The sequence below is a fragment of the Macaca nemestrina genome, chromosome 2 (genome assembly GCF_043159975.1).
Source record: "Macaca nemestrina isolate mMacNem1 chromosome 2, mMacNem.hap1, whole genome shotgun sequence".
NCBI classification, from domain to species: domain Eukaryota; kingdom Metazoa; phylum Chordata; class Mammalia; order Primates; family Cercopithecidae; genus Macaca; species Macaca nemestrina.
Window position 1 is genome coordinate 129836637 of NC_092126.1, and position 25425 is coordinate 129862061.

At 40.6% G+C, this 25425-nt stretch overlaps 1 protein-coding gene and 1 pseudogene across 12 annotated transcripts in view; both read left to right on the forward strand.

Annotated features, from left to right (window-relative positions):
* LOC105483654 (solute carrier family 25 member 26) overlaps nt 1-25425 on the forward strand; it is a 169537-nt gene that overhangs the window by 87767 nt on the left and 56345 nt on the right. The window lies entirely within an intron of this gene.
* On the forward strand, nt 1823-24078 carry LOC105483904 (uncharacterized; annotated as a pseudogene).

Below are 25425 nucleotides of genomic sequence, written 5' to 3' on the forward strand. Positions count from 1 at the left end.
CATTTAAAGTTAATATTGTTATGTGTGAATTTGATCTGTCCTCATTATGCTAGATGTTTATTTTGCACATTAGTTGATGCAGTTTCTTCATAGTGTTGTTGGTTTATATTTTGGTATGTTTTTGTAGTGGCTGGTACCTGTTTTTCCTTTTCATATTTAGTGCTTCCTTCAGTAGCTCTTCCTTCAGTAAGGCAGGCCTGGTGGTGACAAAGTCTCTCGGCATTTGCTTTTCTGTAAAGGAGTTTATTTCTCCTTTGCTTATGAAGCTTAGTTTGACTGGATATGAAATCCTGGGTTGAAACTTATTTTCTTTAAGAATGTTGAATATTGGCCTTTACTCTCTTCTGGCTTGTAGCGTTTCTACAGAGAGATCTGCTGTTAGTCTGATGGGCTTCCCTTTGTAGGTAGCCTAACCTTTCTCTCTGGCTGCCCTTAACATTTTTTCCTTCATTTTAACCTTGGTAAATCTGATGATTATGTGTCTTGGGGTTGATCTTCTCGAAGAGTATCTTTTTGCTGTTCTCTGTATTTCCTGAATTTGAATGTTGGCCTTTCTTGCTAGGTTGGAGAAGTTCTCCTGGATAATATCCTCAAGTGTGTTTTCCAACTTGGTTCCATTCTCCCTGTCAATTTCAGGTACACTAATCAATCGTAGGTTTGGTCTTTTCACATAGTCTGATATTTCTTGGAGTCTTTGTTCGTTCCTTTTCATTATTTTTTCTCGTCTTGTCTTGCTTTATTTCATTAAGTTGATCTTCAGTCTCTGATATCCTTTCTTCTGCTTGCTCGATTTGGCTATTGATACTTGTGTATGCTTCACGGAGTTCTCATCTGTGTTTTCCAGCTTCATCAGGTCATTTATATTCTTCTCTAACCTGGATATCCTAGTTAGCCATTCCTGTAACCTTTTATCAAGGTTCTTAGCTTCCTTTCATTGGGTTAGAACATGCTCCTTTAGCTCGGAGGAGTTTGTTATTACCCACCTTCTGAAGCCTTCTGTCAGTTTGTCGTACTCATTTTCTGTCCAGTTTTGTTGCCTTGCTGGTGAGGAGTTGTGATCCTTTGGAGAAGAGGTATTCTGGTTTTTGGATATTTCAGCCTTTTTTTGGTGGTTTTTCCTCATCTTCGTGGATTTATCTGCCTTTGATCTTTGATGCTGATGACTTTTGGATGGGGTTTTTGCCTGGGTGTCCTTTTTGTTTATGTTGATGTTATTGCTTTATGTTTGTTAGTTTTCCTTCTAACAATCAGGCCCCTTTGCTGCAGGTCTGCTGGAGTTTGCTGGAGGTCCATTTCAGACCCTGTTTGCCTGGGTATCACCAGTGGAGGCTGCAGAATAGCAAAGCTTGCTACCTGCTCCTTCCTCTGGAAGCTTCGTCCCAGGGGGACACCTGCCAGATGCCAGCCGGAGCTCTTTTTTATGAGGTGTCTGTTGAACCCTGCTGGGAGGTGTCTCCCCGTGAGGAGGCATGGGGGTCAGGGACCCACTTGAGTAGGCAGTGTGTCCCTGAGCAGAGCTTGAGTGCTGTGCTGGGAGATTCGTTTCTCTCTTCAGAACTGACAGACAGGAAGGTTTAAGTCTACTGAAGCCATGTCCACAGCCGCCCTTTCCCCCAGGTGCCCTGTCTTATGGAGATGGGAGTTTTATCTATAAGCACCTGACTGGGGCTGCTGCCTTTCTTTCAGAGATGCCCTGCCCAGTGAGTAGGAATCTAGAGAGGCAGTCTGTCTACAGTGGCTTTGCAGTGGGTTCTGCCCAGTCCGAACTTCGCCACAGCTTTGTTTACTCTGTGAGGGAAAACCACCTACTCAAGCCTCCGTAATGGTGGACACCCTTCCCTGCACCAAGCTCGATCACCCCAGGTCGACCTCAGACTGCTTTGCTGGCAGCAAGAATTTCAAGCCAGTGGATCATAGTTTGCTGGGCTCTGTGGGGGTGGGACCCACTGGGCAAGATGACTTGGCTTTCTGGCTTCAGCCCCCTTTCCGTGGGAGTGAACAGTTCTGTCTCACTGGGGTTCCAGCCGTCAGTGGGGTATGAAAAAAAGAAAAACAAAAACAAACAAAAAACTCGTGCACCTAGCTCTGTCTGCCCAAACGGCCACTCAGTTTTGGCTTGAAACCTAGGACCCTGGTCGCCTAGGCACCGGAGGGAATCTCCTGGTCTGTGGGTTGTGAAGACTGTGGGAAAAGCATAGTATCTGGGCTGGAATACAGCATTCCTCATGACACAGTCCGTCAAGGCTTCCCTTGTTTAGCGGAGGGAGTTCCCTGGTCCCTAGTGCTTCTTGGGTGAGTCAGTGCCCCACCCTGCATCTGCTCGCCCACTGTGGGCTGCACCCACTTTCTAACCAGTCCCAATGAGATGAACCAGATACCTCAGTTGGACATGCAGAAATCACCTGCCTTCTGTTTTGCCCTTGCTGTGAGCTACATACCAGAGCTGTTCCTATTCAGCCATCTTGCCAGATACCACTGTTTTTTTGTTTTTTGTTTTTCTTGTAGATACAAGTTCCTTGTACACTCTAGATACTAGACCTTTGTCAGATGGATAGATTGCAAAAACTTTCTTCCAGTCTGTAGGTTGCCTCTTTGTTCTGATGATAGTTTCTTTCACTGTGCAGAAGCTCTTTAGTTTAATTAGATCCCATTTATCAATTTTTGCTTTTGTTACTATTGCTTTTGGCAATTTTGTCATGAAACTTTTCGTGTGCCTGTGTCCTCAATGGTATTGCCTAGATTTTCTTCTGGAGCTTTTATGATTTTGGGTTTTACTGTTAAGTCTTTGATCCATCTTGAGTTAATTTTTATAAAAAGGAAGGGGTCCAGTTTCAGTTTTCTGCATATGGCTTCCAGTTCTCCCAGCACCATTTATTAAATAGTGAATCCTTTCCCCATGGCTTGTTTTTGTCAGGTTTGTCAAAGATCAGATGGTTGTAGATGGGCTGTCTTATTTCTGAGTTCTTTATTCTGTTCCATTGGTCTATGTGTCTGTTTCTGTAGCAGTACCATGCTGTTTGGGTTATTGTAGCTTTGTAGTGTATTTTGAAGTCCAGTAGCATGTTGCCTCCATCTTTGTTCTTTTTGCTTAGGATTGTCTTGGCTATACGAGCTCTTTTTTCATTCCATATGAATTTTAAAATAGTTTCTTCTGATTCTGTGAAAAATGTTAATGGTAGTTTAATGGGAATAGCATTCAATCTGTAAATTACTTTGGGTGGTATGCCCATTTTTGTGATACTAATTCTTCCTATCCATGAGCATGGAATGTTTTTCCATTTGTTTGTGTCCTCTCTGATTTCCTTGCGCAGTGGTTTGTAGTTCTCCTTGAAGAGATCCTTCACGTCCCTTATTAGCTATATTCTTAGTTATTTTTTTTTCTCTTTGTAGCAATTGTGAATGGGAGTTCATTCATGATTTGGCTCTCTGCTTGCCTGTTGTTGGTATATAGGAATGCTTGTGACTTTTGCTTGTTGATTTTGTATCCTGAGACGTTGCTGAAGTTGCTTAAAAGCTTAAGAAGCTTGTGGGCTGAGACAGTGGGGTTTTCTAGATATAGTATCATGTCATCTGAAAACACAACCAATTTGACTTGCTCTGTTCCTGTTTGAATACTTTCTTTCTTTCTCTTGCCTGATTGTCCTGGCCAGAACTTCCAATACTATGTTGAATAGGAATGATGAGAGAGGGCATCCTTGTCTTGTGCTGGTTTTCAAAGGGAATGCTTCCAGCTTTTGCCCAGTCAGTATGATACTGGCTGTGGGTTTGTTCTATATATCTCCTATTATTTTGAGGTATGATCCATCAATACCTAGTTTACTGAGACATAACATGAAAGGATGTTGAGTTTTATTGAAGGCTTTTTCTGCATCTGTTAAGATAATCATGTGGTTTTTGTTTTTGGATCTGTTTATGTGATGAATTACGTTTATTGATTTGCATATGTTGAACCAACCGTGCATCCTGGGGATGAAGCCAACTTGATTGTGGTGGATAAGCTTTTTGATGTGCTGCTGTATATTCAGTGTGCCTGTATTTTATTGAGAATTTTTGCACCAATGTTCTCCAGGGATGTTGGCCTGAAGTTTTCTTTTTTTTGTTGTATCTCTGCTAGGTGTTGGTATCAAGATGATGCTGGCCTCATAGAATGAATTAGAGAGGAGCCCCTCCTTTTCAGTTGTTTGGACTAGTTTTAGAAGAAAGAGTATTGGCTCCTCTTTATATTTCTGGTAGAATTCAGCTGTAAATCCATCTCGTTCTGGGCCTTTTTTGTTTGTTTGTTTGATTGATAGGTTGTTTATTACTGCCTCAATTTCAGAACAGATTATTGGTCTAGTCAGGGATTCAACTTCTTTTTGGTTCATTCTTGGGAGAGTTTATGTGTCCAGGAATATATCCATTTCTTAAAGATTTTCTAGTTTATTTGCATTGAGATGTTTATAGTATTCTCTGATTGTTGTTTGTATTTCTGTGGGGTCACTGGTGATATCCCCTTTATCACTTTTTTATTGTGTCTGTTTGATTCTTTTCTTCTTTATTAGTCTAGCTAGCAGTCTATTTTTGTTAACTTTTTTAAAAAAACCGGCTCCTGGATTCTTTGATTTTTTTGTTTGTTTTTGAAGGGTTTTTCATGTTTATCTCCTTCAGTTCTGCTCTGATCTTGGTTTTTACTTGTCTTCTGCTAGCTTTGGGGTTTGTTTGCTCTCGGTTCTCTAGTTGTTTTAGTTGTGATGTTAGGGTGTCAGTTTGAGATCTTTCTAACTTTTTGATGTAGTCATTTATTGCTAAAAATTTCCCTCATAACATTGCTTTAGCTGTGTCCCAGAGATTCTGGTATGTTGTTTCTTTGTTCTTATTGGTTTCAAATAACTTCTCGATTTCTGCCTTAATTTCATCGTTTACCCAGTAGTCTCAGGAGCAGGTTGTTCCATTTCCACGTAGTTTTATGGTTTTGGGTGGGTTTCTTCATCTTAAGTTCTAATTTGATTGCATTGTGGTCTGAGAGACTGTTATGATTTCAGTTCTTTTGCATTTGCTGAAAAGTGATTTTCTTCCAGTTGTTTGATCAGTGTTAGAGTTCCATGTGGCACTGAGAAGAATGCATATTCTGTGGTTTTGGGGTGGAGAGTTCTGTAGGTGTCTATCAGGTCCATTCGATCCAGAGCTGAGTTCAAGTCCTGAATATCTTTGTTAATTTTCTGTCTCGATGATCTATCCTTGATAGTAGGGTATTAAAGTCTCCCACTATAATTGTGTGGGAGTCTAAATCTCTTTGTAGGTCTCTAAGAACTTGTTTTATGAATCTGAGTGCTCCCGTATTGGGTCCATATATATTTAGGAGAGTTAGCTCTTCTTATTGATTTGACTCCTTTACCATTATGTAATGCCCTTCTTTGTCTTTTTTGATGTTTGTTGGTTTAAAGTCTGTTTTGTCAGAGACTAGGATTGTAACCCCTGCTTTTTCCTGTTTTCCATTTGCTTGGTAAATTTTCCTCCATCCTTTTATTTTGAGTCTGTGTGTGTCTTTGCTTGTGAGATGGGTCTCTTGAATACAGCACACTGATGGATCTTGACTGTTTATCCAGTTTGCCATTCTTTGCCTTTTAATTGGAGGCATTTGCCCATTTACATTTATGGTTACTATTGTTATGTGTGAATTTGATCCTGCCATCATGATGCTGGCTGATTATTTTGCAGACTTGTTTATGTTGTTTCTTCATAATATCACTGGCCTGTGTACTTCCTTGTGGTTTCATAGTGGTTGGTAATGGTTTTTCCTTTCCACATTTAATGCTTCCTTCAGGAACTCTTGCAAGGCAGGCTTGGTGCTGATGAATTCCCTCAGCATTTGCTTGTCTGATAAATATTTTATTTCTCCTTCGCTTATGAGGCTTACTTTGGCTAGATATGAAATTCTAGGTTGGAAATTCTTTGGTTTAAGCATGTTGAATACTGGCCCCCAATGTCTTCTGGCTTGTAGGGTTTCCACTGAGAGGTCTGCTCTTAGTCTGATGGGCCTCTCTGTAAAGATGACCTGGCCTTTATCTCTGGCTGCCCTTAACATTTTTTTTTTCTTTTTTCTTCATTTCAACCTTGAAGAATCTGATGATTATGTGTCTTGGGGTTGATATTTGCATGGAGTATCTTCCTGGGGTTCTCTGGATTTCCTGAATTCGAATGTTGGCTTGTCTTGCTACGTTGGGAAAGTTCTTCTGGATGATACCCTGAAGTGTGTTTTCCAACTTGATTCCATTCTCCTAGTCTCTTTCCAGTACCCCATCAGCTGTAGGTTTGGTTTTTTAACACAGTCTCATAGTTCTCGGAGGTTTTGTTCATTCTTTTTCATTCTTTTTTTCTAATCTCGTCTGCCTGTCTTATTTCAGCAAGATGGTCTTCAAGTTCGGTTATCTTCTCTTCCACTTGGTCTGTTCAGCTGTTGATACTTGTGTTTGCATTGTGAAGTTCTCATGTTGTGGTTTTCAGCTCCATCAGGTCATTTATGTTCATCTCCTGGTTATTCTGGTTAACAGCTCCTGTAATGTTTTATCGTGGTTCTTCACTTCTTTGCAGTGAGTTAGAACATACTCCTTTATCTCAGCGAAGTTCGTTACTACCCATCTTTTGAAGCCTACTTCTGTCAATTCATCCATCTCAAGCGTCTGCTCAGTTCTGTGCCCTTGCTGGAAACATGCTGCGATTATTTGGAGGAGAAGAGGCCCTCTGGCTTTTTGAGTTTTCAGCATTTTTGCATTGATTCTTTCTCATCTTCATGGGTTTATCTACCTTTGATCTTTGAGGCTGCTGACCTTTGGATGGGGTTTGTGTGCGGTCTTTTTTGTTGATGGTGTTGTTGTTGTTGCTTTCGGTTTGTTTTTCTTTTAGCAGTCAGGCCCCTCTTCTGTAGGGCTACTGCAGTGTGCTGGGGGTCCACTCCAGACCCTGTTCTCCTGGGCCCCTCCCACCCCTGGAGGAATCACCGGAGGCTGCAGACCAGCAAAGATGGCAGCCTGCTCCTTTCTCTGAGAGCTCTGTCCCAGAGAGGTACTGACCTGATACCGGCTAGAATACCCTTGTATGAGGTGTCTGCAGGCTTTTGTCGGGAGGTCTCACCCAATCGGGAGGAGTGGGATCAGGGACCCACTTAAATAAGCATTCTGGCTGCCTGTTGGCAGAGTGGGTGTGCTGCGCTGGGGGGAGTCCCCCTCATCCAGGCTGCCCTGACTCTCCAGAGCCAGCAGGCATAAAAGACTAAGATTGCTTATCCATGATACCACAGCTGCCCCTCCTCTTAGGGGCTCCTCTCAGGGATATCAGAATTCTGTCCATAAGCCCCTGGCTGGGGATGCTGAAATTCCTGCAGGGAGACCCTACCGGATGAGGAGGAGTGGATCAGGGTCCTACTTAAAGAAGCAGTCTGCCCAAGAACTGACCCAGCGACTGTACTGTGATGTGGGGAATTGCTCCTGGTCCAGACCACCCAGTCTTGCTGGCACTGGTGGCAGGGGGAAACAGCCAACTGGAGCTGCAGTGATGGCTGCCCCTTTTCCCCAGGAACCTGGTTGTCTTAGGCAGTCTCAGGCCTGGTATGCTGGTTGGGGATTCCAGGCCAGTGGATTTTAGGTCTTGGGGTTTGTGAGTGAGGTCACTTGGCTCCCTGGCTTTAGCTCCCTTCCCATGGGAGTGGACAGATCTCCTGCCTCACTGGCCTTCCGAGAGCTGAAGTATGCAAATTCTCCTGTGTCTCAGTGCCTGCAGAGGCCACCCTCCTGAGCAGTTGCTGGGAGTCTGCACAGTTCTGTGCTTGGGACCCAAGGCCCTGGTGGCATGGGTTCACGAGGGGTACCTCCTGATCTGTGGGTTGCAAGGATCTGTGGGAAAAGCATGGCTTTCAGGGAGGGGTAGCACAATCCCTCGCCTTGACCGGGAGAGGGAGCTCCCTTGCCCCCTCCCCTCCCATGAAGCTCCCAGATGGGCCCTTGCTCCACCCTGCCTTTCCTTGCTCTCCATGGGTCATGCCAACCAGCTAGTCAGTCCCAGTGAGAGAACCTTGGTACTTCAGTTGAAGATGCAGAATTCACTTGCCATTTTCATCCTTCTCAGTGGAAGCCACAGAGTGGAGCTGTTTCTATTCAGCCTTCTTGGCTGCTCCTGACTTTTTTATTAAGAGAGAGAGAGAGAGAGAGAGAGAGAGAGAGAGTGTGTGTGTGTGTGTGTGTGTGTGTGTGTATTTTTTTTTTTTTTTGAGACAGGTTGGGAGACTCTGTCACCCAAGCCGGAGTGCACTGTCTCATCATAGCTCACTACAGCCTCGAAATCCTGAGCTCAAGGGTTACTCATGCTTCAGTCTCTGATGTAGCTGGGACCATAGATATGCACCACCACATCTAGCTATTTACGTTTTTTTTTTTTTTTTAATAGAGATGGGATCTCTCTTTGTTGCCCAGGCTGGTGTCTAACTCCTGGCCTCCCAAAGTACTGGGATTACAGACATGGACCACCACACCCAGCCTCAAAGGACTTTTAGATTCACAGATTTGAGTTACATTCCCCGTATTGTGACTTACGCTATACTTACAACTTTCACTGGACACCGATATTTTCTAAATGCCTAAGGCTATATAACAAACACTAAAGGCAGAGTCACAGCCACCCTTGAGAAACTTAGTTTTTAGATGAGAAATCAGGAGTCAGCGTCACTTAAATCAAGTTAGAGTTTGTAGAACCAAAGTTACTGAAGTAGAGAAGTGTATATGATGGCATAGCTCATTACACATTTCCTGTATATTAGGAGCCTCGTGATATAATTGTTTCTTTTCTGTGTTTTTAAGTACCCAAAGTATTGAAAGTTGAGGGTGTGCCAGAGACAAGTGAGATTATATTCATTGGGAAATTCATATTATGACTAAGAAAATAACTATAGGCAAAGATACCATACCAGTATATAATGCATCCTGCTAGTCTGTTTTATCCCATTAAAAAACTTTGTGTGCTTTTATTAGAAGGTTTATTTTTCATATGACTGGGTAAAACAAAATTAGATAATTTACCTTTGAAACAGTTGCTTATCTAGCGTTCTTATACCTTCCTAATCTATTATTAGTGAGCTTGTTTACTGTGACTATTTCTGCCTTTCAAAGTTGATTTAAATTCGGTTAATATTGTCTGATCTTCCATTAACAGTTTTTCTTTGTGAGCATATAAATACTGTAGACAAAACAAAACCAAAATGATACATCTGCATAACTTAAGGGGTCAGCTAAACTGAAATCAAAGTACTGTGTGACAGCAATTAAATTATTATTATTATTATATTTTTTGAGATGGAGTTTCACTCTTGTTGCCCAGGCTGGAGTGCAGTGGTGCGATCTCGGCTCACTGCAATCTCCACTTCCCGGGTTCAAGCGATTCTCCTGCCTCAACCTCCCGAGTAGCTGGGGTTACAGCCACATGCCACCACGCCTGGCTAATTTTTTTGTATTTTTTTTTTCAGTGGAGACGGGGTTTTTCCATGTTGATCAGGCTGGTCTCAAACTCCCAACCTCAGGTGATCCGCTGCCTTGGCCTTCCAAAGTGCTGGACAGCAATTTAATCTTTAGTGGGCTTTTAGACAAATAATTGAGACTAAACTTTGAAGTAATTAAGCTTGAGCTTTTTATAGTGGTGGTTAATAAAAATATATAAACTAAAATTTGCCATTTTAACCATTTTTAAGTGCCTAATAGCATTGATTACATTCAGTGTTGTGCAACCATGATGACCATTTCTAAAATGTTTTCATCACTGCAAGTACAAACTCTGTAACCATTAAGCAATAACTCCCTACTCTCCCCTCACCCCAGCCCCTAGTAACTTCTAATGCACTTTCTGTCTCTCTGAATTTGCCTATTCTAGTTATTTCCTATCAGTGGACCACGTGATACTTGTCCTTTGCGTTTGGCTGATTTCACTTAGCTCAGTGTTGTTAAGGTTTATCCATGTTGTAGTTTGTATCAGAACTCCTTTCCCTCTTTGAATAATGTTACATGGCATGGATATACTTCATCTGTTGATGGTCACCCGGGTTGTTTCCACCTTTTGGCTATTGTGAAGAAGGCTGCTGTGAACAGTGGTATGCAAGGTTCTGTTTGAGTTCCTGCTTTTAATTCTTCTGGGTGTATACCTGTAAGTGGAGTTGCTGAGTCATATAGGAATTCTAGTTTTAGCTGTTTGAGGAAGCCCCAAACTGTTCATAGGGACTGAACCATTTACACTCCCACCAGCAATGTATTAGGGTTCCAGTGTCTTGTCACCACTTGTTATTTTGTTTGTTTTTAAATTATAGTCATACGAATAGATGTGAAACAGTATAAACCAGTTGCATTTTAAAAAGTAAATTTAAGATTTGTTTATGAAATACTTAAACTTTGCTTAAAAGTGCCCTGAGTTCAACAATTTAAAAAAATTGTTGTATTTTAAAACATTTATATAATTGCTATGGTCTGAATTTTTGTATTCCCCCAAAATTCTTACGTTGAAGTTCTGACTTTCAAGATGATGGTATTAGGAGGTGTATGGCCTTTGGAAGGTGAATTAGATCTTCGGGGTGGAGGCCCCCATGATGGGAGTAGCATCTTTATAAAAAACACCTGAGAGAGAGAGCGCGCCCCCACCCCTTTGATCACGTAATGTTATAGTGAAAAGACTAAGAGCATTATTAGCATAACCTGGGAACTTGATATTAATGCAAATTCTCAGGCCCTACCTAAATCGGAAGTCTGGGGCTAGGGCTTACAATCTGTGTTTTAACAAGCCCTCCAGATGATTATGATGCGTGCTAACGTTTAAAGCGTTCTCTGTATTTAGAGTTCTTTTCTTGTCTTTTATAGCATGATGAGAGTCTATGCATCTTGGCGCAGTTGCAGTGTTGTCCCTTCTGGAAAGGCTCCCCCTCCCCCAGTCTCCTCCTGCACTGGGCTCTCAGAGTGCACTAGTATGGAGTGCTGATAGTTGGTCTGATGTTCCTTCCGGTTTGAGAAACCCTTCCGTTTAGGGATTTGTATCTCTTTTACTTCTTTATAAACCATCATGCTTAGCAAACTGTAGAGGTCCTTTAAAAGTTTGTTCAGTTGAATTGTGTGCCCAGCGGGTGGGGGACAGGGTACATAAAGTAATTATAGGGAAGTAGAGATGAAGCAGGTTGTTACTTGATTCATGGGGTTGTGAAAACAATGGCAAAAGTCGAGTTTACTTTTTTGAAAAGTTTTCTCGGGGGTGGTATTATCCTTTCTTGTTATATAGCTTTCTGCCTGCTTTTTTTTTTTCTTTCTTTCTTATTTTAAGAGTGGTGTATGCTAGTTAGAATTCAGAATTATCAGGAGGAACTTTATCTTAGTCTGTTTTGTACTGCTGTAACAGAATACCACAGACTGGGTAATTTATAATGAACAGAAATTACCTGTTCATTATTCTGGAGGCTAGGAAGTCCAAGATTGGGGGACCAAACTGGCCCTTTTATATGGAACTCTCTCTCCTGAGATAACAGCATTAAGCCATTCATGAGGGTGGTGCCCCCATGACCCAAGTACCTCCATTAGACCCTGCCTCTCAACACTGCCACATTGGGGATCAAATTTCCAACACATGGACTTTGGGGGGCACATTGAAATTGTAGCAAAGTTGCTTTAAAATGCTTATAAGGTGTGAAATGAACTTTGAAAATGAGTGTGGGGAGATTCTGAGATGTTTCGGTTTTCACTTTTAGGATATAGGAAAGTGTCTTTTAAGGAAGAAATCCTTTGTTATTAATTCACTAGTTTGATACATGCTTTAGATTTTTTAAAAATAGGACACTTTTACCCTGTGAAATTTAAATATGTGACTAAAGATATTTAAAGTTTTGGCACACATTTTCTTTTTTTTTTTTTTTTTTTTGAGACAGAGTCTCGCTCTGTCGCCCAGGCTGGAGTGCAATGGCCGGATCTCAGCTCACTGCAAGCTCCGCCTCCCGGGTTCACGCCATTCTCCTGCCTCAGCCTCCCAAGTAGCTGGGACTACAGGCGCCCGCCATCTCGCCCAGCTAGTTTTTTGTATTTTTTTTTAGTAGAGACGAGGTTTCACCGGGTTAGCCAGGATGGTCTCGATCTCCTGACCTCGTGATCCGCCCGTCTCGGCCTCCCAAAGTGCTGGGATTACAGGCTTGAGCCACCGCGCCCGGCCTGGCACACATTTTCTCATTAAGCAATGAGATTCATATTTTCTAGTTCATGGGATAAAAATAAAAATTCGATCAGTGGTTGCTACAGTTTCAATCTCATTACAGCTGCAGTGGAGTTTTCTTATTAAGACCGCTTTTCAACCACAGATACACTTTTTAGCTTAGGCTTCACAAAGCCTCATAACTGAGGTTCCATTGGCATTGAGTATCTTGCCTTTAACAGACTTCTAGGGCTTTATTTGTTTCCCACAATTTTCTGCATGTTTGTCTCAAATGAACCATAAAATGATTCAGTGACAACATGTGGTTTTAATAACAAACAAGCATGGGCAAATGAATATGGACTTAGAATTTGAAGTTTTATACATAAGCCATGACTTAAACTTCTAACTCAGTTTATAGCTCAGCACTCAGTCAGTAGTAAATAATTTATCAGTTGCTAGATGGACTTTTTCATTCTAGACTTCAGTTATTTTGGGTGTCTGATATTGAAGACCGCAGATCGTTGATATAAACAATTTTCTGCAAGTTTTTAATAGAACATTTCTAGTTAGGTTTTGTGATCAAGTGGGAGCAAATTTCCCCCAATCTCTTTTTTACCTTCTTAGTTTTAAATTATTACGGTTTATGTCAGGCCTCTGAGCCCAAGCCAAGCCATCGCATCCCTTGTGACTTGCACGTATATGCCCAGATGGCCTGAAGTAACTGAAGAATCACAAAAGAAGTGCAAATGCCCTGCCTCGCCTTAGCCTTAACCGATGACATTCCACCACAAAAGAAGTGAAAATGGCTGGTCCTTGCCTTAAGCGATGATACTATCTTGTGAAATTCCTTTTCCTGGCTCATCCTGGCTCAAAAAGCTCCCCTACTGAGCACCTTGTGACCCCCCACTCCTGTCCGCCAGAGAACAACCCCCCTTTGACTGTAATTTTCCTTTACCTACCCAAATCCTATAAAACGGCCCCACCCTTATCTCCCTTCGCTGACTCTCTTTTCGGACTCAGCCCGCCTGCACCCAGGTGAAATAAACAGCCATGTTGCTCACACAAAGCCTGTTTGGTGGTCTCCTCACACAGACGCGCACGACAGTTTATATTGCATCAAAATGAAAATTTCAAGATAATCAAGTAAGGTATTATAAAACTCATTTCTTTACAAAGGTTTATATTGAAAATGAGTCTTTTTGGGGCCGGGCGCGGTGGCTCAAGCCTGTAATCCCAGCACTTTGGGAGGCCGAGATGGGCGGATCACGAGGTCAGGAGATCGAGAGACGATCCCGGCTAACACGGTGAAACCCCGTCTCTACTAAAAAATAAAAAAAAATAGCCGGGCGAGGTGGCGGGCGCCTGTAGTCCCAGCTACTCGGGAGGCTGAGGCAGGAGAATGCGTAAACCCGGGAGGCGGAGCTTGCAGTGAGCTGAGATCCGGCCACTGCACTCCAGCCTGGGTGACAGAGCAAGACTCCGTCTCAAAAAAAAAAAAAAAAAAAAGAAAATGAGTCTTTTTGAAGTAAGAATGTACTATAGTAGCTGCTCTGAGCATTAGAAATAGGCATAGTGTCCAGCCTGGGCGACAGAGCAAGACTCCGTCTCCAAAAAAAAAAAAAAAAAAAAAAAAAAAAGAAATAGGCATAGTGGAGATTCCTCTTTCGTCTCTGAGGTAGAACAGCATGAGGCTACTGATGTGTGTAAATGTGGTCATTTCCTCAGATCAGGTGGTGCAATGGAAGGGGTGATGGAAGAGAGGGTTAGTAGATGCCATATTGGTATTTGAGTGTCTTGCCTGTACAGGCTTTGACTGAACGAAAACCACATTTTCCAATCAACCTTATAGTGATAAAAATAATACTCTGGCCTTAGGTAATGTACTGTGTCTAAAATAATGTATTATATCAGTTACTGTAACCACCAGCAAGTTCTTGCCCGCTGCCGATACGGAGCCAATTTATCAAGACGAGGGAATTGTAATAGAGAAAGAGTTTAATACAAGTAGAGCTGGGTAAATGGGAGACTGGAGTTTTATTATTCCTTAGTCTCAGCAAAAATTCAGAGACTGGGATTTTTAAAGATAGTTTGGCCTGTAATCCTAGCACTCTGGGAGGCTGAGGCAGGCAGTTTATTTGAGCCTAGGAGTTCGAGACCAGCTTGGGCAACGTGTTGAGATGCTCTCTCTACAAAAAAAAAACCAAAGCAAAAACTGGCCAGGCCTAATGGTGCGTGCCTGTAGTCCCAGCCACTTGGAGGGCTCATGTGAGGGATGGCTTGAGCCTGGGAGGTCAAGGCTGCAGTAAACCTTGTTTGTGCCACTGCACTACAGCCTGGGTGACAAACTGAGACCCTGTCTCAAAAAACAAATTAATTAAAATAAAGATAGTTTGACATACTGGGTGTGGTGGTGTGTGCCTGTTGTCCTAGCTACTTGGGAGGCTGAGACAGGAGGATCTTCTGAGCCCAGGAGGTCTGGGCTGTAAAGCAGTATGTCAATTGGGTGTCCACACTAAGTTCAGCATCAGTATGATGACCTCTTCGAAGCAAGGACCACCATGCTGCCTAAGGAGGGGTGAACTGGCCCAGGTTGGAAACAGAGTAGGTCAAAACTCCCATGCTGATCAGTAGTGGGATAGAGCCTGTGAATAGCCGCTACACTCTGGCCTGGGCAATGAAAAAAATATGTATATTTTTAAGAAGACTTCCTGTTTGTTAAAAAAAAGTGTGTGTGTGTGTGTGTGTGTGTGTGTGTGTGTGTTTGTGTGTGTGTAGTTTGACAGCAGGGGCCTAGGGAATGGGGAATGCTGGGTGGTTGAATCAGGGATATAATCATAGTGCATTGAAGCTGGTTTTTCTTGCCATCTTCTGTTCCTGAGTGGGATTGCAAAACTAGTTGAGCCAGATTTTATTGGTCTGAGTGAGGCCAGCTGGTCTATCAGAATGCAGAGTCTGAAAAATACCTCGAACACCAGTCTTAGGTCTTACAATAGTAATGTTATCCGTGGGAGCAACTGGGGAGGTTAGGCATCTTGTGGCCTCTGGCTGCATGATTCCTGAGCCATAATTTGTAATCATGTGGCTAATTTGTTAGTTTTACAAAGGGGATCTGGTCCCTAAGCAAGGAGGGAGTTTGTTTCTGGGAGGGGCTGTTACCATCTTTATTTCAAAGTTAGACTGAACTAAATTCCTCCCAAAGTTAGTTTGGCCTACACCCAGGAATTAACAAGGGCAGCTTGGGAGGTTAGAAGCAAGATGGAGTTGGTTAGGTCAGGTTTTTCTCACTGTCGTAATTTTTGCAAAGGTGGTTTCATTATTAGAGTTCATTTATAAGTACTGTTTTTTTTTTTTTTTCTTTTGCCTTATATTCTCTGCCTTTTGGGAGAAGGAAAAAAACTTTTTTCTTTACTCTCTTATATTTGGTAGCTGGGAGCCTACAAATTATAGTGACAAAAGACAGAGTAGCAAGAGAAAAAAATAGATTTGATTGTGTATGTATATATATACACACAGGAATTCACAAATAAATGTGACTCAAATAGGCAATTTGAATTTTGGGCTTATATACCATCTTATTAGGGGATGGAGAGGGTCCTTCTGAGAGAAATTCAGATTGGATTTTTCTTTATGTTGGAGGATTGACTTAACCCTTGCCTTATCTTGGTCTCCTTCAATGTTTTCACAATTCTAGTATAAGCATTTCCCTCAGAAGCGTTCATGCAGCTTCTGTTTATGGGAGATATAAGGCGTATATTCAGTGAAAAATAAAAGATAGCCAGAATAAAAATCAAATAAAAATTAAAGAAAGGTGAGGTGATGCACACCTATCTTGTTTATATAGTAACTTAATGAGGTTTTACAGATTCACTGATGGATGGATAGATGGTTAGCTCATGCATTCATTTACAAATGCGTATTCAATCTTTCATATGTACCAGGTACTATGCATAGGGGAAACATCTGTTAACAAGATCAATATGGGCCTTGCTTTTGCCTCTTGCCTAGTTCACAGTCTGGTAAATGAAACCGACACTGTTTAATTAGAGTGTAATGAGTGCTTTATAGGTGGTATGAGAATGTCTAAGTAGGACACCTGATCTAGTCTGGACCAGTTAATGGCACTTTCCTGAGGGTATGCTGTTGGGTCTGAGTTCTGATTTATGAATAGTTAGTAACTAGGTGAAAAGGGGGTGCAGGGAAGGCCCAGCAGCCCAGGCAGAGGAATCATATGTAAGAAGGCCCCGGGGATAAGGCCAGTGTAGCATAAAGCACGAAGGAGGGGCCAGTGGCTAGAAATGAGCCAGCACATGTAGGGCCTCGAAGACCATGGAAGGACGTTTTCCTTCATCCTAAATGCAACAGAAAATCACTGAAGGTTTTATAAACAGAAGGTGATCAGTTTGGTCTGTTTTCTTAATGTTGCCTCTGGCTCCTCTAGAGAATGGATCATGGTTGGGGAGTAAAAAGAGGTTGAACAGAGATGAGTTGGGGTGTTGTAGTTGTCCAGGTGAAAAGTAATAGTAGCTCAGACTAAGAGTACATTGGGGAAAAACAGATTGAAGAAATATTTAGGAGAGAAAATTCACAAGATTGGATTGGCTGCTAGCTTGTGAAGAGAAAGGAGGTGCCAAGAAGGACCCACAGATTTCTGACACAACCACCTGATGCATAGTGACCACATTGACTGACCTCGGGAACCCAGGAGAAGGCTAGGCTTTGGGGGCTGGGCCAGCCTATGGGCTAGATTGCAGGACATACAGAGTGCCTGTGAGACAGCTAAGTGGAGATACTGAGTGGAGACTGGAACATATGGATCAGGAGCTCTAGAGTACCTGTCTGGGTTGGAGAAATATCCGATGGAATTGGGGGAAACCAAACAAAAAACCTGTTCGGGTTCAGCAGCTTTGTGAGTCTTAAAATTTTTATTGGAATGTCCAATAAACAGAAATCTTCAACTGCCACAGATGATGCTAATAAATCCTTTTCTTCCTAAAGTTTTAAATAAAGTATCTTAGATGGCAGCAGCAGTGAAGGAAAGTGAGAGGATAAAAGCCTTAAAATGAGGGACTCTGCAGAGCCATCTCAAGAGAAGCTGCCAGCGAACACGAGTCCCAGCTCTTTCTTGTCTCTTATTTTCCCAGTTAGTGCGGGAGTGTTGAGTAGCCTGCCCAAGGTCATTTGGTATATCTGGATTCTAATGAGAATCTGTTTGGCTTCATAGCTTTTGCTGTTTCCACTCATCCTGTTGCAGTCCAGAAAACAGTTAAACTAAAATAATAATCTGTAGTCAAAATCATTTTTTAAGCATCTGTGGTCCCACACAAATGTGAAATATTCTTTATTTCATTATCATACCTCTGAACGTCCCTGTCAGTGACTTGTACATAGTTGTCTCAGCCAACAAAACTTAAAGCCTTTGGAACCTTAGAATGGTAAAATGTTAAGGTTGGAAGGGACTTGAGAAATCTTCGTGTCTGATAACTTTCCTTTGTAGATAAGGAAATAAAGATATCAAGGTCAGCTGGGTACGGTGGCGCACGCCTGTAATCCCAGCACTTGCGGAGGCCGAGGTGGGTGGATCACCTGAGGTCAGGAGTTCGAGACCAGCCTAACATGGTGAAGCCCCGTCTCTACTAAATACAAAAAAATTAGCTGGGCATGGTGGCACATGCCTGTAATCCCAGCTACTCAGGAGGCTGAGGCAGGAGAATCGCTTGAACCTGGGAGGTGGAGGTTGCAGTGAGCTGAGATCGTGCCACTGCACTCCAGCCTGGGCAACAAGAGTGAAACTCTGTCTCAAAAAAAAAAAAAAAAAAAAAAAAGATATCAAGGTCACCCATCCTATTAATATGAAAAGCAAGCTGTAGCCCAAATATCAAACTCCCTATCCTTCCCTGTAGCAATATATGCTGTTCTTCTCATGTTTGACTGCTCTTTTAACCCTCACATTTAATTGCCAAAGCTCTACCAGCTATTCTTCTAAAATGCCTCACATGCTGGTTTCTGTCTCCAAATCCTACTCCTCCTAACCTAGCTCAGTCTCCCATCTCCCATGCACTCAAACTCTGTGGCAGGAACCTCCTGACTGGTCTTTTCCTAAGCCACCACCATGCCTGTGCCCCTCTCCAGCTCACATGGGCTTTGACTTTTCCTTGGGCACCACAGAACTGGTTTCAGAATCTTCTGCTGAGTTGCTTCTGCAACTGTGGGTGGGGCCTGGAGGTCAGGGTGGAGTCCACAGAACTTCAGCATACATCTGATGGTTTTCTCAGCTTTGGAGTTTGAGAAGGATCAACCTTTAGGAGAGGGAAGGCAGCCAGCCTCTACTTAAGTGCTGTTGAACTTTTAGTGCCATTTCAGTCTATGCTGTAATTCATTTCAGCTGTTTCAGCAGTTTCTTATTAAATGCCCACAGTGGGCCAGGCACTGTCATAGTCATGGGGATATGAAGGCATTAACTTCTATTTAGTAGAGACACATGTTATTCTTAAAAAATTTTAAAAAGAGATTCCTTTAGATTGTAGGCTCTATGGGGCCAAATACCTTGTTTTAATCATTTTGTATCTCTGGAGTCTACCTTAGCATTGGGCACTTACGGACCTTCGGTTAATATTTGTGGTGTTAGTGGAGATTGAATTAAACCAAGATTTTCTTTTAACTTTCGTATTGTTTTACTTAGAGACTTTCCATAAAAAATTGATACTCTTTAAAGAGTTCTTAGGTTTTTTTGGTTCATTCTGTTATGACTGTCCTTTCCATCCATTCATTTTTTTCTTATCTAAGTTAATAATGGAAAGGTAAGTAATGATTTAGTCATCAAGAAAGAAAGGTATTGCTGGGTGTGGTAGCGTGCCTGTTGCCCCACCTACTCAGGAGGCTGGAGTAAGAGGATCACTTGAGTCCAGGAGTTTGAGCCCAAAACATAACGAGACTCTTGAAAGAGAGAGAGAAAGAAAGAAATTAACATGTAACAATTTTTTTTTTTGAAAATCAAGTATTTATACAGTTTGATTTTGTGTCAAATTGAAAAATACGCGTAACACAAATATGTGCCTGATCTCTATCAGTAAATGTACTGTGTTTTATTCAGAATTAATATGCTTTAAAAGTGTATTTTATGCTCTTAGAGTATTTGGTCTTTCCTTGTTTCTGTTTAATATGTTTTAATTAGAAAGAAATGTTGCACCAAGTACAATTGCTCTGCCGGAACATCAGTGAAGGGGATCAAATGAAAGAGATCTGTTAAAGGTGACCAAACGCTCTGTCCAAAGAAGAAGGCAGAGCGCAGTGACAACCCAGAACCTCAGAAGATGATACCAATCCCTCCATTTCCCTCTAAACTGCCACCTGTCAATCAGATTCACTGGGACATTCTGTGGGCCTGGCACCACCAATTAAAGCTGAGCACAAAGACCAGAAATTAGATGCACATAAGGGCCTGTATTCTTTTACTTACCCAAATCAAAAGGATATTCCTAGCACAGGAAAAAAGAGGCCAGAATCTGGAAGTCATTATGAAAAAAAATCAAAGGTGGAAAAGAGGGAAACGTCTCTGCAAAGTTCTGAGAAGATGCGTCCTCCCGAAGTGGCTCTTCTTCCTGAGGAGGGGTTGCCTGCCCTGGCGGAGTCTGCTGCTCTCCTTGAAGGAGTTAATACAGTTGTGGTGACAACTTCTGCCCCAAAGGCTTCGCTGGCCTCCTGGGCCAGAATTGCAGCCAGGGCAGGGATGCCAGAGGCAGTGAATGGAATCTCCACAAGAGTGGTGTCAAGTGGCATGTGGTCCATGGGAGAAGTCTCCCTGCGGACACAGATGGTTGGGTTCACCTCCAGTTTCATGCTGGACAAGCCTGGGTTCCCGAGAAGCAGGAAGGGAGAGTGAGTGCATGCATGCCTCTCGCTTCCTGCCTCCAATTTTCCACCCCCACACCTTGCAGACAATATGTTGAGCCCCAGATGTGTTCACAGGAACAAGATCTTTAGAAGCCTCCAGCGGAAAAAGAATAGCAAGAAAAAGGGCACATCTCTGGTAATGGCAGAAAGCCTGGACAGTTGAGTCCATGGTGCTGCTGGCAGGTCAACTCTGGTCCTCTCCACACCTGCTTCTAGGCCATGCAGACTGGTGGGTTGCAGATGTTAGCCTAAGACCGTGGCAATGCCTGCTGCTTTGTGGTTTCAGATAGGAACTCTCATGTTTAAAAATGGAAAAGCATTTTACAAATTACTATTTAATTCTAGTTAATACGTAGAAAAAGTCATTCACACTACCCCTCTAAAGTAGAATAACTTCTGCTCTTTTAGGCGGGAACTTCAGCTGGGCATTGGGAATGGGTTGAGTGAAGAAATAGTAGTTTGTGTCTGTGCTCAATTTCCCTCCTCACAATACTGATTATTTTAGGAGTTGCTCCATTCCAATTGGATATTTCATAAATTGTAAAGTATTTTAAGGCAAAGAAAGGCCGTTAATTTTCTCCCTCCCCAAAACGCATGATTTTTAATATTCAAAATAATGTTTTTCAAAATTTTCTTAGTAACCTAAGATTTCTATGGTTTGACTCCAGGATAAAAACACAAGGTACTTTGTCTGTATTATTTCCACTTATAATTGTTTTATATATTTCTGCTGTTAAAAATGTTTAAGGTTGCTTCCCACTTATAAATATATAATACATTGAACTTAAAATATATTTATTAACCAGTTCTCCAAAAATAAAAATGCAACGTATATAAAATAATTCATCTGTTATATTTAGGGAACTGTATACATTGCAGTGCAAACAATTGTTAGTGATCTTTACTGAAAGGATTAATCCAAAAAGGATGATTCTGTTTTTCATGATTCATTTGCTTATTTTTTTCTTTATTAGTTGGTGGTATGGGTTGGATCATTTGTTTTAAAACCACTTTTTGTATGATTGACATACAAAAAGCTACACATATTTAGTGTATCAAATTGAGTTTAATTTTTAATTTTTTGTGTACTTCCTAAATTTATAGTCCTGTGAGTCTTAGGACAGATCTGTTTTTCACTTGTCCTGTGTTTTAATGTCCATTTCCAACATTGTTTTATTATGACGAGTAGGGGATTATTATTATTATTATTATTTGCCACTTTAATGAAGATACAAAAAAATAACGCGCTGAAAGGAGTGGCGGAATTGAAAAATTTGTAACCATCATGATATGGAATTAATAGGTTTGGGAAAGTATCCTCAAGAATGTTAAAGTGGAGGAGGAAAGTTTGTTAAGAAGCAAGATGGTTTTATAGTCTCAGTGTTATTCCCTCCCACCTGCCATTGGTTGTTGGTGGTCAGAATTATTCAGTGTAATAAACAGTACACACATTTTTCCCTTTAAAAAGTTGTACAGATTGTTTTGTGTTTTGTTTAGTATTGTGATGATGATGTGTTCTTTTGTAATAATAGGAAAAGAGAATAAAAGTCCCATTAAGATGCAAATTCAAAGAACAGGTTATTTCATACGGAAGGTGTTTCTTTATAGTTAGACTTCAACCATTTTCCCCATATAACTTGATTTAATATGAAAGCTGGTTCTGTGAGGCACTCCTCACGTGAATCAGTGTTAGACCTTCATGGTCATAAACTCAGAGCATGTGGTGCTAACACATTACCTACTAATAAATAGGAGATCAGCTGTGGACTCTAGATTTCCCCGTCAGCTCACATATTTTTAAATGGTTTATTTTCATCCTGTTTCCTTTGAAGATGGGACTCTAAAAGGTCTGTCAGCTGATCCACTTCTGTTTCCTATTTAACAGTACCTCCATTCATCGACAGCTGCTAAAGTCATCTATATTAAAAGATCTTTTAACTTAAAAGTCTCTCAGCATTCGAGAAATAACTTAGGCATCTTTATAGAAGTATTAAACATTCTTTAATCAATAAAGCTTGTGTGTCTTGAACATTTCCTAGTTAGCAGTAAAACACTTAATTTCTCTTTATAAGATTTTCTTTTATAATTACTTGCATTTAGACTTGTGCCCTTAATTTTCTATTTGTTGTCTAAATGGCACCATTTAAAGTATTCTAAGAAATTTAATGTTTCCTTATTGGATTAGGAGAACATACCTTTAAGGAAAAACTACCCTCTGAGCAGGTGATTTACAGTATTATTTTCTCCTGGCCAACCTTTTTAAAAATCCAAATTATGTGCCACCTAGCTTTTTAAAAGTTTCATTAGAATTAGTTATGTATTATGACATATTTGTGAAGTATGTAAAGTGCTTCGGACAGCACCTGGCACATTGTGAGCACTAAGGGTTCGCCATTATTATTCTTACCTTGATTTTAAAGACGTGAAATATGGAGATGTGACTGTGGTTTTTACATTGGAATTTCATATTAAGTTGGTGGCCCGTTCAGTAAAATAATAGCTTACTGTAAAGTTCTCTGCAAAAGATTTTCCATTTTCATATTTAATTTGCATGCATATCATAATTTTTATTTCTCTCGTCTTGGAGTCTCTCTGTAGATTTCCTTTTAATGTGTCATACTTAAGGACCTCTTCATTTTCTTAAAATTCTGCATCCTTCTGTTAACCAAACACATTTAGAAAGTCATTCAAATTTTATGCATGTAAGTGGTACTGAATTGGAAAAGCAAAGGATTGTTTACCCCAGGAGCAAGCTGGAGTGTGTGCCTGCTTAATAATGGAAAACATTGTGATCAATTTGCTTTTAACTAGTTCTCCCTTTTTCCCCCCTATTTCCTTACCCCCAAGAATGAATATAAGTGTTAGACAAAGTTGAGGTGAATTTCCATTAGGGTTTTAAAAGAAATTTTTCTATTTTAAAGGAATTGGATATTTATTACATTTTTAAATGTAAGAAAATTGAAAGAAGAAAGGCACTAACAGACACTAAAAGACCATTAGTATTTTGTGGCAGATTGTTCCAGTTTTTTTTCCTCCTACTCTATTCAGTTTTACTTATTTGTTTGTTTATGAGCTAGAGCCTTGCTCCATCACTGTTACCTTGAACTCCTGGCCTCAATCCATCTTCCTGCCTCAAACTCCCAATGTGCTGGGATTATAGGCATCAGTTTCCCCAATTCATTTTAATACTGATGTAGATAGAGATTATAAATTTACTTCTAGATTTAAAAGCTGTGGTATTTATCTTTATAACTGCTTTAGTATGTTTTTTCTAGGGATCTGTTCCTTCATTCAGTAAATAATTACAGAGAACCTCCTATGTGCCAGATGCTGTTCTAGGGGCTTTGATTCATTAGGACATCCTACTCCCACCCTATCCTTAACTTTCTGCCTTCTGTTCATCTTTCAGTACACTCTTGACATCAGGAGCTTCCAGTAAGTTAGCCTGGCAGATAGGATGCAGTTTGTGTGAGGGAGCGAGCTGTCAAAATTGACTCCAGGGTCTGGTTTGGCCTATACAACTGGGCCTATGTAGTCATCTTTAAGATGGAGAAACTGTAGGTAGAGCAGGTTTGGGAAGAAGGTTATACAAGTTGAGTTTGGACATGTTTAGTTTAAGATACCTATTAGACAACCTAATGGGAATGTTGAGTAGATAGGGAAAAAACACTGATGTTCTAATCAGATGTGACAAGAGGTCAGCCAGAATTTTGCGCAATTATCAAGATTATTAAAATGTTGTGTATGTTATATATATGTGTGTGTGTGTGAAATGTTAGTCTACAACAGGAGTAGGATATATATATATAAAATATATTTCATGTGTGTCTGTTCATATCTTCATCTACATATTTCTGTGTATTCTACCTCTATTGTAGGCTGTGTGCTTTATCCTGATTTGTGCCTTGAGATGCTAGCTAACAATGATAGTATCTATATAAGTGATCCTTAAATAAAAAAACATATAGTGGATGGGGGGAGTGGGTAGGCATTTTTTTTTTTTTTTTTTTTTTTTGTCAGCAGAATACACAAAGTTTGTAAACTGCTGAAACACCCACACAAATTTTTGCCCATTCAAAAAGTTAAATGAATGCTGTGGATGATTCTGTCTATAAATTGTTTAAGCAACAATTCCTCAAATATGAAACTTTCTTATAAGAAAATTCTTTTGATACTGGAAGAACCAAACTCATTTGAAAGGAATCAGATCCAAGATAAACTACCAGCCTATGGCTGTTTGTCCTTCAAGAACAGAATCCATGGGAAAATCTTCTTGGTTACTCCTTTTCTTGGGTGGTGATTTGTGAGAGTTTGTGTATCTCAAGCAATTTTTTAAACCTTAGATTTATTATTATTATAATTTAGATACTATTTACATATATGGAAACATCTCTTAAGAGAGCCTTATTTAAAGTGCTTATTAATTATTGTTTAGTTTATATATGTATATATAACTCTGGTACTATGCTGTATCTAAACTCTTGGGTTTTCTAGGGCAAAAGTCATTGTATGAGAGTAAGAAAAGTGTTTTCTTTCTCCCTTCCTCCCTTCCTTTTCCTGTGTTTCCACCAAGTCATTTTTTCTTTTACTGTATTCACCAGTACTTTTAAGGAATGTTGATTGATACTGCAAACAGCAGACATCCCTATCTAGTTTGAATTTGTATTTCATTTAACTGCTGTATTTTAGTTTGAATATTGGTTTGTGATCTACTTTTTTCATAAAACGTGGCTTTTGTCATTACTTAATACCCTTTAAAAAATCCCATTTTGTCACTTTAACCTTTTAAATCCCATTTCCATGCCTATCCTTTTATTTCCAACATTTCTTTATTTTGTTTTATGTGTGTTTTTTTAAACGGAATATAGATGTCTTTTAGTGGATAATTTACTTTATTCATGTGTCTTATAGTTTTTTCTTGCTTTCTTTGCTGCATATTTTAACTTGCAGTTTATTATATCTGATTTTTGCTGGTTTGATCAATTTATTTTGTTTTTTTGTTTTTTTTTAAATCTCTTGTTACTTTGGAAGTTCTACCGTGTATTTCCATTCCATTAATGGTGACTTTTTCTTTCCTTGTACTCAGAAACATTTATATGCTGTTATTTAAAAATAAAACATGTGACTTTCCCCACCAACTTGTCTTTGCTATAATAACTTCTGTCTCCTGCATACATCCCTCCTCAGTAAGGTGATAACTTTGGAATATTTTCACTTTCCTCTTGTTCTGCGACCCCCACCCCCACCCCCACCCCCACACCCAGCCAAGAAGTTTTTTTTTGTTTTGTTTTGTTTTTGTTTGTTTGTTTATTTTGAGACAGAGTCTCGCTGTGTTTCCCAGGCTAGAGTGCAATGGCA